General features: G+C 43.7%; 1 pseudogene across 1 annotated transcript in view; it reads right to left on the bottom strand.

Moving 5' to 3' along the window:
* The window catches only part of LOC147905680 (CDPK-related protein kinase-like), an 83,151-nt pseudogene that overhangs the window by 54,583 nt on the left and 14,249 nt on the right, over positions 1-14,319 (bottom strand). The window contains exon 2 of the transcript XR_015540903.1: positions 3,598-3,728. The product of XR_015540903.1 is annotated as a CDPK-related protein kinase-like (transcript). The remainder of the gene's footprint in view (positions 1-3,597; positions 3,729-14,319) is intronic.

Raw genomic sequence — 14,319 nt, 5'->3', positions numbered from 1 at the left:
GTCTTTAAAGATATTGAGTGCATCAAACTTCTGTTTTCAGGAAGTGTATCCAAGTCTTCCACGAGTACCCATCTTTGCAGGTGATGAAGTACAAAGCCTTGCCAAGAGACTCTGTAAAGTTAAACCCCATAGATTAGAAGGCACGATATGAAGGACTCTGTTCTTTGAGACTTAAGGTATTCAAAAGGGTTGTCCTTGTTGCTTACCCATCCACATACAAGTACACCAATGAAAGCCCCTGTACCATGTTCATCTTCTTGAGGCATACAAGGCTTCTGAAGTTGAGATGACCATACCTCTTATGCCACAATGTGCTCAAATAAGTAGCTTGACTTAGTTGCTAAGGCTCTTTGGATCATAATGATAGAAGAAAGCTTGAACATTCTTCCAACCTTTTGACACCCTAAGCAATGATGTGTTCAAGTTCTTGAGCATTGATGATATGAATATAGTGTGCATGTCCTGGAGCACAGTGTGCTTATGAAGCACTGATGCTGAGGTAGCACTGTGAGGTGGCAGGCAGATGAGGTGGCACTACCACATGGAGAGGTGATGTGGCTAGTAGAGGTGGCAACTGATGATGTGGAGATTTGATGAGATCAGATGATGTGGCAAGTGAGGTTAAGTCAAATGTAACCATGGCTAGTATACCCTGGTGACGTGGCAAATATGTGGCCAAATGACGAAACCCAAGGTCAACTTCACCTAAGCCCAGGGTACGAGCTTATTGCTTAGAGAGACACTAGAGAGAGAAGATTTCTAGAGGTTTTGTGCAGAAAGAACATCGATGGCAAGGCGGACAATGCAGAATGGAATGTTTATTTTCTCTGAAGCCCGTTGGCTTCTTGGAATGTTTGAATGCTGATGTCTTGCGTTTGGTTGTCTATGCCTTCATTGATGTATGTCTGAGACGTCTGTCATTTGAGCTTGTTTGTTGTGGATGTGCTGCGTTGCTATGCTATCAGTGTCTTTGCTTTACTCTAGCATGGAGTCAGTGTAGTTTGCCGTTGAGCTTGTCGCTGTTGTTGCGTTGAGTGCTATAAGCATTGCTATGCGGCTAGTCTTGCTCTTGTCGTTGTGCCTTGATGTTGCTGCTTGCCCACCGCTCGTCGATGCGGTGCTTTGATGCTTGCTATGCTTCTATTTTGCTGGTGTTTGCATTCCTTGCCTGTTGCAGAGTCGTAGCTGTCAGCTGCTTGATGCTGAGTATCTTTTCTTGGCGTCGCCGTAGTATTAGTTCGTGTAGATCTGCATCTTTGGCATGCTAGACGTTGCTGTGTGACTGAGTCGTTGTGCTTGCTTTTGCCTGTCTGTATCGATCAACTGCAGGTTTTGTCTTGCGGCTATGCTTCTATGTTGAATGCTTGTGTGGTTGTTGAATGCTATAGTTGGATGTGTGCTTGTTGACCGCTTGTGTTCTACTTTGCCTCCATGCGTTGTTGTTTTTGTGTGGCTTGTCGTGGCTGTCGCTTTAGATGCACTGAAGACTGTTGAAGAGTCCCGTGGTTGAGTAGCTTGTTGAAGTATTCTTCCAAATACGATAGATTTTATAGTCTAAAGAAATCTATGTACAAACTCACTTCAAGAAGAGGCCTCAACAAATAACCCTCTCAAACTCTCAAGAACACCCTCACAAAGATCTCAAAAGCTAGGAGATGGAGGTTGCCTCGTAAGGAGGGCTTGAGGCCTTGACAAGCAAGGACTTATCACTCATGAAGGGAGTGTGTGCACCATAGGCTCTGATGACCATGTTAACGATAGAGAGAGAGTATTACCCATAGCAGAGGCTCAAGTTTGTAAGAGAGGATTTCCCATACTCTATCTAGAAGCCACTAGTGCTACCCAAGTTAGGTCCATTCAAAGCCATGGTAGCAAGTACCAGTTGAACTAGAACAACAAAACAGCCCAAAGTCGTATGGTAGTCTATGAGGGAGAGAATTTACAACCATGTGGAGGAAAAAGGCGAGACATGGATGACAAGGGGAAATCTGCAAGGAGTCGAGAAGAGGAAGGGTGTGAGCAGCACATGACATGATAAGGAGAACACTAGATAGAAGACAAGCTACAGATTGTAGTTGAGAGCTCACTTTGGTGGAGAGCAAGTATAGAAACCTTTTTGCTATAAGTAGTGTGACCTGAGGGAGAAGAGGATTACCTGGTAGGAGATTTAGTATTGCTTGAACAGGGTGAGTAGAGAAGCCAGATCTCACGAGGAATCCTCTGGAGTTCTAATTATACTAGCTGTTTGGTCATGCTTCACCTTCGAAGAGCACAGAACTTAGGTTCATGGTTCTATCTCTTGCATACATTATGGAGCTCCGCCCTGTTGTCTTGTATTGTCTTATCCTGTTGTGTAGTCCCTTAATGTTCTATAACTTTTTCTATGTCTAGAGGTACCAAGCTACCCACACAAATGGCATAAGAACTTCAGGAAGCATTTAAGACCATGCCACGTAATCAAGATTAGAGGCCTTCCTTAGGCTTCTAGAATTGGGACACAATCAAGATGTTTTCTGCACTTAGTGAAAGGGTTTCTGGCAATCATAGTTTTAAAAAAAGGGACAAAGGACAAACAATTACACGTGGTTGCTTCGGGGGGCGGGGGTAACATTTCTTATAAATATTCAGCATGGGACCTTAGAGCAGAGCAATAGTCATTATAGCTGACCATCTGTCACACTTCGATAAGCAAGTCACATATCTGAGCAAACCCTGCTTATCTACCTAACAGGGAGACAATATGTGGGATTCTCAGTAGATTCATTGTATGGGAAGAGGAAATTTACATTGCTCTCACATCCTGGAAAGCATTACTGTACGCCATCGTCCTCCGTTACAGGTGCTGGATGGATAATAAGATGGAGTTGGAGATTGTGCATCCAATGCCACATCTGTAGAGGAAACCATGGCAAAGCTTCTCTTGGTGATCTACTGGTATTATATGGTGGCAAGAATTAGTTCCTATAAAACAAAATATTTTATGATGTGCAGGAAATTGTCTCTAAACATATCTCATGATTTTAAAGCTCAATAGACTTGTCTTTTCGAAATAAACCAGCAAGTGTTCTTTTCAGAACCATGAATCAAGAGTCCTCTATGGTTTAAAAATAAATGTAGGCTTATTTCCTGTGGTTTATGGAAACTTGGAAGACTTAAGACATCGAAGGTTAAGTTCCTTTGAAACAAGTATGTTACGATGTGCGGGAAATTGTGTCTCTAAACGTATCTCATGATTTTAAGGCATTGGATAGACATGTCTTTTCAATATAAACCAGCAAGCATTCTTTTTCTGAACCGTGAATCAAGATTTCTCTATGGTTTAAAAAGTACATGTAGGTTTTATCCCTTTAAAGTGAAACATAAGCTTATGGAAACTTGGAAGACTTAAGACATCTACAAGATCATTGTACCAAAGCATCAAGGATTCCTAGCTACTTACTGTAGATTCATATATAAGCTCAATAAGTGAATGCAAATGTATTTCCGCCAACATTTTTAGAACATATAATATCAGCTTCGGACTTCCCATGCCAAGATGCAAACGAGGATCATTGAAATGCAATAGATTACACATGAAGAAGGACAAGAACTTCTTACTCCATAACGATATAAACATTTTCAACGTCCTCATAAACGTCGTGAAGCTGCACTAGGTTTGCATGCCCTGATAATGCTCGTAATATCTTTACTTCCCGTCGTACGTCCTCAATTGCTATCTCTGTAGTCATCTGCATTCATAACCCAGCTGTCAGAACTCCAGATTCATGCAAAATGTGTGCTGTAATTCTAAGTTCCTGATATGAAATTCTCTGTGTACACCTGGCTTCCCTACAACAAAGTTGAAAAGAAGTTATGAAGTAATGAAAGCATCAAGATAGTTTGCAAACTATTTGGAACTATGGAATTTTATGTGTGTGTGTGTGTGTGTGTGTGACTCTTTGGCACATATTGAAATTTTCAGTTGATGTAATTGTAGCACCTTATTTTGAGGTTGCTGCTCATATAATATAATCAATCAAAGATTTCACCAAAAAAAAGTGTGTCTCTTTGGTCCCTGCATGGAAGGGGTTGACTACAGGAAATTTTTTGGTTGGCTTTGTAGTCACATAAGTTGCGTGTAAAGCAACCAAGCTAACTCATCTTCATTAAAGAAAGAACGTTTTTCATTAACCATAGAGAAATTCCCATCATAATTTTGGTTATAAATGGGACGATCGTAACCATTCATATACGTATATTTACTACAATGGGAAGGCAAGCATTACCTTTTAACTCTTATGCATTGATGTTGATATTAGTGTAGCCTTAATCGGAAGCTATATAAGTATGTGACTTTTCAATCAAGAATCTTGTGAAGTTTCAAGGATCCTTAAAGGGTTACAAAAAATGGAACTCCAAGAAGGAAGATAGCCTATCATGATATGTCTCGAAAAGTTGAGACAATCATTTAGACTAGAGTGGGTATCCTTCATTTGCTGCCAAAGATACTTGGTATCTAGATAGTGGTGCATCAAAGCACATGACTCACATGAAAGAGTGGTTTGAAGAAATCAAACATGTTCATGGCAGACAAGTTACTTGTGCCAATGATGCTACTTAGGACATCACATGAGTGGGAGATGTTCCCATCCTTCTGAATTCAAGAAAGAAAAATTATATCCGTGATGTTTGGTATGTTCCCAACTTGTGGAAAAACCTTGTTTTCGTTCCATCCATGGCTCATGATCAGCACATGCTTGTGGAATTCCAGGATGATCAATGCCGGATCAAGGATCCAAAGACAGGGTATGAGATTGTGGCTACAGGTTCTTATGAGGCTAGCATGGGTCTTGTTACAATACTGTTATGCATAGCTCCGGGCTCCTAGCTAATCTATCTTCTACATCTGTCCCACTAGGGGGTACTTTTGCTCCGGCCGTGCCTTTATCTGCCATGATAGTTTCATCTCCCTTTCCATCCACACTAGTGTTGCCTTTTCCACCACCTCCTTTCTTCCCTATTGCCTACTCATCCATGACTTCAACTCCATCCCTCTCTTTGCCAAATGCTCTCCCATCCTCTTTAAACCCCACATCTTCTATGTTCTCACCCTTTCCCTTTGCAACACCGAGACCCTCCGCATATGTGCTACCATCTGGGTACAGTTCCTCTATGGCTACATCAGTAGTGACTTCCCCATTGTGGTCCTCCACAGGAGGAGTTGTCGGTGTGGTCTCCTCCTCTGGAACACCGACACTCATTACAGTCCCATCGGGACTCCCTCCAACTCTTGCATCTTCTCCAGCCTCTCCAGTGGGCATGGCCATTCTCAGTCCTCCAGACAGAGCTAGACTTCTCGAGCTACTCAAGAAGGTCCACGTCAAGACTTAAAAGTTCAAAGGCCACCTCCATGAGGATGCGGAAGCTCATGTGAGGAAATTCCTCACAGCATGTAGAGCTAAAGGTGTGGAGAAGGAGCATGTGTTCCTTCACATCTTCCCCTTGTCATTGGAGGATGCCGCGGATGTATGGTATAGCCAATTTTCCCCGAACCACTTCCAGATGTGGACAGACCTAGGGGAAGAATTCTTACGCACTTTCAAGTTGGAAAAATTCGAACACATGATTGTCCAAGAGTTATTCGTTGACACCATGAAGCCTGGAGAAAGCATCTTTGAGATGGTTTTTGAAAGACCATTGCTATAAGGTTGGTTGATAAAATCCCTGAACATGCCTCACTTCAAGACTTCCTAAAAGAAGTTGTCAAGATGGAACGGTCACAACTAATTTTTGCCTCATCAACGACTACGACCACCCAACTCCCAAGAGAGGAGGGATCATTCGCATGGCAGCAACTCAAGGAGTTAGAAGAAATCAAAGAAGCCCTGAAAGATAGAATAAAGGTGGATGGACAGTTGTCCTTTGAGGCCTAGATTCGAAGTGGTCTTTGGTGCACAGAATGCAAGGGTTCTAACCATGGTTACTGGGAGTGCCCCTCCAAGTGTAAGGTACCTACTTCTCCCCCATTTTGTACATTTTGTGAGATCCATGGAAATGATGCCTTTGAGTGTAGGTACCTCAAAGGATTAAGGAAGCTTCTTCCAGAGTATACCTCGGGGGAACCTCTAGTTGTGCTGCAGTCAATAGAACGGTACCCATAACTTTTGGCCTAGCAGGAGTACCTCATGCTCCCCCTCTTGCACGAGCATCTGAGCCACCTCCTCCTCCTATCATGTCGCCTCCATTGCTTCCGACTCCCCCTTTGCTCCAAGCTCCTGCGCCCAATTCAATTGGTTCCCCTTATTTCTATCCTTAGCCTTACTATGCACCGTACCAACCACCTATGTCAGGAGGTGGCTATGGACCCCCTTATCGAGGTGGATGTGGAGGTGCAGGAAGAGGTACAAACTTTAGAAAACCCATCATGTATTACAGATGTGGCGAGTATGGCCACTACCAAGATGATTGTACACAGCCGTTCGGGGACCCTCTTGTACACAGTGCAACACAAACGACCACTACACCAAAGATTGTCCCAATGGAAGAGTGGAACCCGCATCCCAAGTGAATATGGTTGATGTAGTAGTGGTGGGGGAGGGCGTTGTGACACGGTCACATACAAAAGGTGACAAATGTAAGGATGACTCAGAGTCAACATCGGAGACCTCAGCACCAATCAGTTCGACTAGTGTTCCCCCACCAAGGTCATTCTCCCCCTCCAAGGTACACAGTACACCTAGGAATAGACCACCCATGCTTGCTTCTGATAGTGATTCAGAAACAAACTTGAAGGGCACACAGCCATTAATGTCAACCACGAACTCTACAAGGGCCTCATCCTCGGGTGATCACTCTATGCCTTTGAGGTATCAGGAGGTGGTAAAGAGTGTCACGAGAGATCTTCAAACAAGTTCTGAAGATGAAGGTAGCACACCTCAGTTTCCATCCCGCAAGTCCAGAACTGTGAGGTTTAGCACTGGGATAATGAGGCACAAGTAGGTTCTTCCACTTTGTCCCCAACATCACTCAATAGAGAAGGGGCTATGGGGACAAGACCTCTAGTCTTGCCCAGGCAAAAGGGAAAGGATTGATGGAAGAGAAACCACAGGAGACAATGACTCACAGTTCAGACGTACATCCGCATCCTTGTGTAAGCTTCGACCCTCGGCCAGAGGCTAGGAGGATGAGGTTGCAGAAGGCTAATGCTAGTGTCCACCACTACTCCTTGTTTGAAGATTTTGCGAGTTTCAAGCCCAATCTCACTCTATGAAAACTGTGTCTATTGTCCCCCCAAATCAAGCATCAAACCATTACATTTCTTAATTACCTCCCAAAACGTCGACAGAAGGGATCTACTCCAAGTGAGCCAACACCAGAGACATTACTGGCTCAGCATGGGTCTACACCGGACCACTTCTCTACCTATGTTGCCCTCACTTGTGAACAAAGTCCCAAGCTCATCGTGGAGATTCATGGAGTGGAGCTGAAGGACATCTTCCTTGATGGTGGGGCGGCTGTGAACATTATGCCAAAAGGTACACTCCAAAAACTGGGGTTGAAGTTGACAAGTGATGTTCACTTTCAAGTACGCATGGTTGATCAACGTAGAGTAAAACCAATGGGTGCAGTCAAAGGTGTTCACACGAAGATTGGCAAAGTAACTTTTCTCTCCAATTTTGTTGTCCTTGATATGTGTCGAGAGTTGTGGTGCCATGAGCACATGTAGAGCAAAGGTATGAGTAAAGGGCAAGCTGCCACATGGCATGGAGGAGATATCCCACATGTGAGCAAGCATATGGATGTAAGTACCCTCACCTATAAAAGGGAGGTTCATTTGAAGTAATATCAATCAAGCACTTTGCACTATCTCAAGATTCTCTTTATGAGTCCAAGCTAATCTATCTTGGAACCTAATTGACTTGAGGTACATATCATGAGCACTCTCTTCATCATGTTTGCACTTAGGTTGCATCCTCCTTAGATTAGTGTTGTATTAGGATGTTGTCTCATGACTAGGAGAGCTTGATCCCTCGATTTGTCATGGTATCAGAGCATAGGTTTAGCTCTCCTAGTTTAGCTTATTAGTAGTTCACTAGGATTGCTTCCATTCCTAGATTAGTTTCAGAATGTAAGATTAGAGAGTTTATCAGTTCTAGTTTTGAGAGAGAGATTTCTTGGGTTCATTTCCATTGTGCCCTTTCTTCTTCTTCTTCTCGGATGAGGAAATTTCCATTGTTAAGGGAAAGAGAGCTTTGCAGAGAGATCTTGGAGAGAGATCTAGTCCCTCGGTTTTGTGAAAAGAAAGAACCACCATAGCGCCCTCCTCCACAAAAAGCTTGGCTGTGGCCTTGCCTATTCCCCTGTGATGACAGCCACCTTCCCTGCAGGCCTCTGACGATGCGATGGAGAAACTGAGGTGGAGAACTCCCTTACAGAGGCGACTGCACACCAATGGGTTGCGAGGGAATGGGAGACGAGCTCAGGCTATGCGAAAGGAGAGGCCAACTACAAAGCTTCGAATAGCACGCTCCTTGAGTAGCGAAGGCACCTCAAATAGCCTCTCGTCGAGGTCCATCTCTGCAACCAACATCGGCCCTTCAGCCACATCAAGCAACACAAGCCAGCCCACTACCTCGACTGAACGGAAGCTTCGCCAGTAGCGACGCCCGTGGCTCGTAGCACCTCAACGAGCCTGCATGAATGCCACTTTAACGACCACAGCTACGGCATCCATAGTTCCCAGCGACCCAGCCTTCATGGATAGAGCAATGCTACGACATCAACAGCTGCCTCATTGCAAGCAACAAAGCGACTCTGCGTGCCTCACAGCTACAATGATAGCGGCTACCTCTGCAAAACAAGCTTCCCCATCAGGTAGCCATAGCCATGGGCTGCTATGCTCCCACAACGCATCTCAATAACACTTCCCTGCACAAGGCAGCCAACGACCCACTCAGTAGCACGACCTGCAACAGCCATGCATCTGCCTCCCAAGTGCAGCAAGCAACTGCCTTCGACCATCTCTGCTCAAGTAGCATAATGCTCATATACAATCCATGCCCAACTCCTCACATGCTCCAAAAAGAATGCGCTCCAAGCTCCGTCGTCGTCGCATCTCGCCGTCCGCGTTGTAGAGAAAGCTTCAAGCTTCTTTCTTTTTTTCTCCAAGGCTTACCTTAGGCCACGCAAAAATGCCAGGTGGCAAATAAGGTAGTCAAAATTAACTATGGTTAGGTTCAGCTACTTGGGTTAGTTGAACTATGGTAAAGTTTGTGTAAACCTTGGGTTTAACCAAGTTGGGTTCAAAGGTCACCACAGTGCCACCTAAGCACACAGAGCCTCTTGCTAAGCACAGTATGGAATTCAGCATGTGAATCCCTGCGCCACATCATCAAGGCCCCCTCTTCTTCACAAAAACTTCGATAAAGCGTAACTTCCAATCCAGGAAGAATTTGCACACGCTCCAAAAAAAAAAAGTGATCACTTTTTTGAGCTGTACACACCTGTTAGTTCAGAATCATTGTATGCAATTAGACACTGCCAATATTGAAAGAAATCAATTGGTAAGACCTTTGCAACAAATGACAAATCAAAGCATGAATGCACATACCATTGTCATAAGCATGCCAAAAGCACAAGTGCATGAGATGACCATAGTAAAAAGCATGGCATCCACACATAAAGCATCAAGGCACATGTAAGAACAAAGCATCATGCATCCAGCTACGTCAAGCAAAGAAGCAAACGCCATCGTCATCAAGCCATGAGCAGAATGACAGGAATAACATGTATTGAGAAACAAAAACCTTGCCAACCTTGCCTATGTTTTGTAAATCAAACCTGACCACCTGAGAGTAGCTATGTAAGCACCCACGGGAGGATTTGATCTTGTAACTCACATCTGACCACCTTGCAGCAGCCAAAGGATCATGGCACCAAGGGGAGATGTTGAGAGTTGTGGTGCCATGAGCACATGTAGAGCAAAGGTATGTGTAAAGGGCAAGCTGCCACATGGCATGGAGGAGATATCCCACATGTGAGCAAGCATATGGATGTAAGTACCCTTACCTATAAAAGGGAGGTTCATTTGAAGTAATATCAATCAAGCACTTTGCACTATCTCAAGGTTCTCTTTATGAGTCCAAGCTAATTTATCTTGGAACCTAATTGACTTGAGGTACATGTCATGGGCACTCTCTTCATCATGTTTGCACTTAGGTTGCATCCTCCTTAGATTAGTGTTGTATTAGGATGTCGTCTCATGACTAGGAGAGCTCGATCCCTCGATTTGTCAATATGACCGAAAATGAACAGACTTACCCTCTACTTCTTGGTAGGCCATGTTTGTGATCCACAAAGGCCATTCAGGATTGGTCAATTAATGAAGTTCAATTGCCCCTGGGATCCACATCCCTCGAAATAGATATGGTCACAGAACAGGCAAGGCACATACCAATAGAACTAGGAGAGGAGGATTTTGAAGAACAAGCCGGAGCCGAAGAGGAGCATTGGGCTTGTGGGGATTGGCTCATGGGTGGTGACCAAGATATCAATGAGGAGACAACCTTGGAAGGATTCGAAAGTTTGACCTACTTGTTGGATCGGGCTGATCAAGAAGACGAGGAAGCTGTCATTTTGGATTGGATGGGAGCCCTGGGTTCCTTAGCCGTCAACATGGTGGAACTATGCCAACAAGAAGATCCCAAAGAACATCTACTTGTAGTATCAGAAATCCACCTAGAACCACATGCACAGGGTCTAGCTGAACTAGTTTATGAAAGGATGCCCTTTGGACTTTGCAATAGTCCACACATGTATAAGAGAATGGTCACTAGGGGTACTACAGTGGACACCACTGATCGTACTGAGGACAATGATGGTACTGCAGTGAACATTGAGGATTGTCCAGTGGTCGACATGGAGGATATTGGTCAAAATGATGCTCATAGTACTATAGGATACAATGATGGATCTATTGTATACGAGGCCGGTATTGCACAGCCCTACAATGATGGTCCCATGGTGTTGAGGTACCGTATGACCATCCAGATGCCCTTTGTACTATGAGATCCTTGGATGGCACTATTGTTTATTCATGACCTCATTTGGTCCACTTAAAGATTTCTTGATCCATCTTTATCAACGATGTGTGGTGACTTTCCTTCTCAAGACCCAATGGCATAGAGATGAGTGTTGATGAGAGTCCAGGAGGGCCCATCAAAGCCTATCCAGAGGAAGATCATAGACTTCTTTTACTTCTCGGAGATTAGAGAGGAGAGAGGAGCCCAGAAAGAATAATTGAGATGAGCATCAACACGCTCTATTATTGGTTTCATTCTTTGCCAGCCCTACCAGATCCAAAGGCATCTGCAGCTACGATCATCTTTTCTATCCTTAAGAGTTTTCCCCACAAACAATATACACAAGTCCCATCACTCAGGTGGTTAGTTGATTGGATGGCCGATTGAGAGGGAGCTCTCTTCATTTTGTCCTTTGCATTTGTGTACTCTCCCACAAGTGTGGTGTATCTCCCCATTTATTTTCTCATCTCAAACATTAGCCTTGGGTGTGGATGCCCACTTTAGTGGCCGTGTCTCTTTGCTTTTATTGTATCTTGTTTTTTTAGTCTCATAGTACCTTTGGTCTCTCAAAGATGCAAGTAAATTTTCTTTCTTTTTTCTTTCTTTCTTCTCTCTCTAGTGGCAGAGGGAGGCTAGAGGAATTGGTATGCTTGAACATGCAGATGGTTTGTAGGCCTAGTACTCCATATGGATAAATTGCCACCGTTTTATAGCCTTGAGGCCTCATCCATGCAAGTCATCAAAGAGGATCTCCTATAGCTCGACACATATAGGTTCTACCTAGCACCCCACGAGCTTTTGGTAAAACTGAGCTTCTACACAGTTTAGATTTTGGAAAAGGGTTTTATTCAATCCCCCAGCTATGCCCAGACCCATCTCCCACATGCCTTGAGGATCTTGACATGGCAATTCTGAGTATCCTCTCACAAATTGCATATCGAGAGTAGAGGGCATCCCGATGAGGAATGAATCTATATCTTATGTGACTTGCAATAGATTGAGTCAACAGAGCACTTTGAATATAGATGCCCCATGTCCTATTAGATTTGAGGATGTCGCCATTGCCTATTCATGAGCAGATTTGGACTCTCTCAGTTTTTGTAGCCATCTCGATCAACGATGCGTGGTGACATTTCTTACTTGAGGCCGGATGACATAGATACAACTTATTGTGAGACCAAGACGGCCTATTGGAGAAACCAAAGGATGATAAGAAATTCCTTCACTTAGGATACCGTAAATAGAGGCCGTAGGAGACACGACGCAATCGGGATCCAAAGAGCATGATGCAATGCACTCATTTCGTGTTGATCCACACATGAGGACCATAGATATCTCCTACTTACTCTTTGACTTGAGGAGACAAATGATGGGAGTGATGGTAGTGCTTCCCAGACGGTGAGCTATCTCTTGAAGTCTACAGAGGAGGAGGGAGGGACTTAGGTAGGTTGGCCAAGTTGAGCATCAACTGCATCCTATCACTAACTTCTTCTCTCAACAATACTTGCATTCACTAACAGAGCTCTCAATTGAGACCATCTCTTCTATCCTCATCTGGTCAGTAGACATCCCCCCAGATAGCATACAAAGCTTCCAACACCTTTGGTGGTAATGCTGGTTCCCTTGTAAGGATCCCTCATGGCCCATCACTCTCATGAGGATAGTTATGCCAGGCTGTGAGCCCTCCTATAGAGACATTGTGGTGTACTTCTCTCCCTATTATTTTTGTCTCAAACATCAGCCTAACGAGTGGATGCCTGCTTTAGTGGCTTCATCTCTTAGCTTTTATGTATTTGGTTTTTTGAATTTTCATAGATCCTTTGGCCTTTTGAAGAATTTAATAAACTTATATCTTCTCCCTCCCTCCTTCCTCTCTCTCTCTCTCTCTCTCTCTCTCTCTCTCTCTCTCTCCAACTATCACTTCTTCACTCAAGCCCCTTCCACTCCACTCAAGCTTGTCTCGCTTTGGCCTTTTTGCTTAGACTCACTCCTAGAACTAGATCGATGTCTTGCCATAGCTAAGGAGAATATCCAAAATCATATCTCTATTCAAAATTAAAATTTTAAGAGGATGACATGGCAAGCCTACCTCCCACATAGTCATTACATCTAAAACAACAAGGGTGAGGATAAGATTCCTAAGGCAGTCCTATAAGCTCAAAGGCACAAATATCCGGATCACAGGAGAATCGCACACACCCACACATTTGAAGAATTAGGATGGGGAGATTTCTAAAATGAAGGAAGCAAGGTGTTAGAATATGAAGTCAAAGTGAGTGTACTTGTGTGTCCTAGGTCCCTAGGACTTATTTTATAGTCTAGTGAGTCCTAGACAATGCCACATGTCATATGGAAGATTATCCCATATGCATTGTGACTTTCTAGAGTCTAGAGGCTCACACTATATAGTGTTGTACTTGTCTTGAGTCTTTTCATATCAGTCAACATCAAGCTATCTACATGTGAGTATTTTGGTTCATTGCTATTGCCTACTTCTATTTGAGTTCATTTCCACTATGCTTGCAATCTTTCCTTTCCTTTCCTAGAGATAGCTGGCCACATGTTCTTTCATGTGGTATTAGAGCCATGTTCCTAGCCCTGCTCTCTCTTTCCCTTTCCCTTCCAAGAGGATGAGGTGAGGAAGGCCAATGATGCTACTCTCCCTTCTCCTCCTTGGAAGGCACTTAGTTCTCCTCCTTTCTTTCCACTTTCCCCTCCCTTAGCCTCACCATTGTTTGGAGCTTTTGGAGAAGGTGATCTACATCGACCATTGGCTCTCTTCACCATGCCATGATCTACCACTTCTGTTAGGAAATGGAGCCAATTTGAGTGACTTTTAGTGTGTTTCTATTGAGTTCTAGAGTAGTACTATATTAATTTATATCCTAGAGTGCCACGTGTCACTATGGGACTTATCCCATAGTGAGTGTGCCTATCCTATAAAGGCATTGTACTTTCTCATGTCAGAAAATCAAGACTCAATACTTTCTTGGTCATGTAAGTACTTTTCTTTGGTTGTACATTTCTTTCTAGCATTCTTTCATTTCTTTATGTTTGCCTAGTCATGCTTTTCTACTTTCCTTTCCATTCCATGTCTTGCATCTTCAACCTCTCTTCTCCTTCCCTTCTGTTGCTCTTTCTGTGACCTGTAGACTATGTGACGCTTCTATCCGGATCTGGAAGCAGAATCACAGCTTTGTGTCTTCAGAAAAGTTGTAGAGGACCTTGAGTACTACAAATTTTGTTTTTACATCATTGC

Source organism: Dipteris shenzhenensis, chromosome 1 (assembly GCF_047967505.1).
Source record: "Dipteris shenzhenensis isolate YYH24624 ecotype China chromosome 1, Dip_SZ_1.0, whole genome shotgun sequence".
NCBI classification, from domain to species: Eukaryota; Viridiplantae; Streptophyta; class Polypodiopsida; order Gleicheniales; family Dipteridaceae; genus Dipteris; species Dipteris shenzhenensis.
This window is presented reverse-complemented; position numbering and strand designations above follow the sequence as displayed.